The 2,240-nt window shown below is 59.6% G+C and overlaps 1 protein-coding gene across 1 annotated transcript in view; it reads left to right on the top strand.

The window, feature by feature from the left end:
- The first annotated feature begins 226 nt into the window (after positions 1 to 226).
- Positions 227 to 2,240, top strand: part of CRAMP1 (cramped chromatin regulator homolog 1) — a 57,295-nt gene continuing 55,281 nt past the window's right edge. The window contains exon 1 of the mRNA XM_049637244.1: positions 227 to 313. The gene's annotated coding sequence lies outside the window, so the exon portion shown is untranslated. The remainder of the gene's footprint in view (positions 314 to 2,240) is intronic.

The raw sequence follows: 2,240 nt of genomic DNA on the forward strand, positions 1-2,240 counted from the left end.
GTGCCCGCCGTCTCCGCCGGCTGCCGTAGCCGGAACTGCTGCTGAGCGCGGCGGGCCGGGCCTCCGGGAGCTGAGAGGCGGCAGCACCCGCGCCCGCAGCCTCGTCAGCCGCTCGCCTGCCGCGGAGGGGACGTGCCGGGGCGAGGGTCCCCGGGCAACTGCTTCCGAGGCGGGAGGACCACATCGACGTCGCGGCTTCTGTGCAGCGGGCTCTCGGGGGCCGGGGCTGCCCGGCCCGGCCGGTTCTGCGGGCGCCCGGGAGGCCCCCGGGGAGCCCGCGAAGCCAGGCCGCTGCGAGGCGTTGATGAAGAAGGTGACCGGGGGCCGGGGTTCGGGAGGGGTGGGCCGCCCCGACCGCCTGTCATGGCGAGGCCCGGGCCCCAGGTGGAGCGGGGCTGCGGGAGAAGCGGCCTGTGCCCTCGCGTCGGTGCTTACGCACGCGGTACTCCGTCGGGGTGGCCCGGCAGAGTCCGGACCGAGGAGTGGCGCGGTGACAGCGCTCTTTGTGTGCAGCCAGAAGTCGGCCCGGGAGGGAGGGTTTTGCTTTTTCCTTCCCGAAGCCTGACAAAACGGTGTCGAGTCGGGATTTTTCGCTTGAGGTGATTCCACCTCTGCGAACGGTCAGGAAGTAGCGTTGGAGGTTTTCGGTCAAAGGATTCCATCCCCGTGGTTTCCTTTTCCTGTAGGGGAAAACTCTGAAATGTGTCAATATCCTTTTGGTTCCGAGAAGCCGTGTCCTTCTGCGTTCAGGTCTTCCCTGTATTCAGCCAGGCACACAGGCAAGTCTGTTGTGTTGTGGCCGGTGTATGCCCTGCGTGGGTCCTGCCTGGCTTGACTGTGGGTAGTTTTGGGGATAAAAGGTCCCTGGGAGTAGGTTTCTCCGCATTATAACCCAGAGAAAGGCCCTTTGGGGTATTCCTAGTTTTCTTAAGTACCAACGATAGGTTGAGAAATAGGTCGCCTTAAGTGCTGTGCAGTGAAGTCCTCTAAAAAGTTTGGGTGTTTGCCCTGTATGGTTTTATTCTTTGGCAGAGGTTTTGTTTTTGTTTTTGTTTTTTTTTTTTTGTATTTGTTTTCTTAACTGTCATTCCTTAAATTCAAATAATTTGTAAGACCAATTCCAGCAGATGAAAACTGGCACAGATCATTTTGTGACAATACATCGGAGCAGTGGGAGGTGTTACTATGATTTTTTGCTATGATTTTTACTCTTTTCTAAATGTTTCAGTGAGAGACCATTGTCCCTATTCCTGTATTTCACCCATAGCCTGGATGCCTTGCTGTCTTTTCCCTTTTGAACGAAGCGTTTCCATTCTCAGCAGCTTTGTTGAGGATGTCAAACAGTTTGGACATAGCATCATCACCTGTTGAGGAATCTAATTTTCATCTTTCTTGCTTTATCACAGGTACACATTACTGACCCTTTTGGGGCTTATAATGTGATGCTACCTGATCCTGGCTCAGTTTTTGAGCGGATCTGCTTCTCGGGCTTGCGCACATTTTTAGGGTCCTCAGTTCTGTGGTTGACATTTCACACTGCAGCCGGTAACAAAGTTAATGCAAGGGTTTTATCAACGGTTGTCGAGAATTTTTACACGACCCCGTCTTCTGCCCATTCTTGCATTTGGATCTGGACGTGTCTGCGGATGTCACGTTCACTGGTGGCTCCAACCTGTTCCATGCCCCAGTCTCCTTTGTTGTAGAAGCATTTTTAATTCGTAAATCTCGGCAGCAGCACACACCTCCCACCCTAGGAAGCAAGATTCCCAGAAACCCCGAGCTTATTATTCTTTACGTGTGTTTTAAAATAAGCAGGCGGACCTGCAGCCGCGGGCCACCATGGAGTCCCCTGTGCACGCAGGCGAGCCCGCGCCTCTCCCGTGGCGGGGTGGATCCGGGCCCCTCGCCCCCGCTCCGGGGCCAACTTTGGGGAGCGGCGTGTGGGGCAGGTGCGCGGGCCCGGAGCCCCGCGCGTTTTGGGGGCGGGGAGGGGTGGGGTCGGGGGCGCGGGCGCCGAGGCTGGGGCGGCTCTGGGAGACGCCGGCGCGCGAGCCGCCCGCCGCGCAGGCCATGAGTCGCGGCCCCACGGGGTAGGTGGCTCGGGGCTCGGCCCCGGGACCCCGGGACCTCCTCCGGGGCCCGCCGTCCCCGGCCCTCCCCGCCCCCACCCCACGACCCCGCCGGCCGGGGCGCCGCGCGGGCAGGGCGGTCCGGCCGCGGCCCCCCCGGACCGCCAGCCC

This window comes from Panthera uncia, chromosome E1 (genome assembly GCF_023721935.1).
Source record: "Panthera uncia isolate 11264 chromosome E1, Puncia_PCG_1.0, whole genome shotgun sequence".
Taxonomy (NCBI): Eukaryota; Metazoa; Chordata; class Mammalia; order Carnivora; family Felidae; genus Panthera; species Panthera uncia.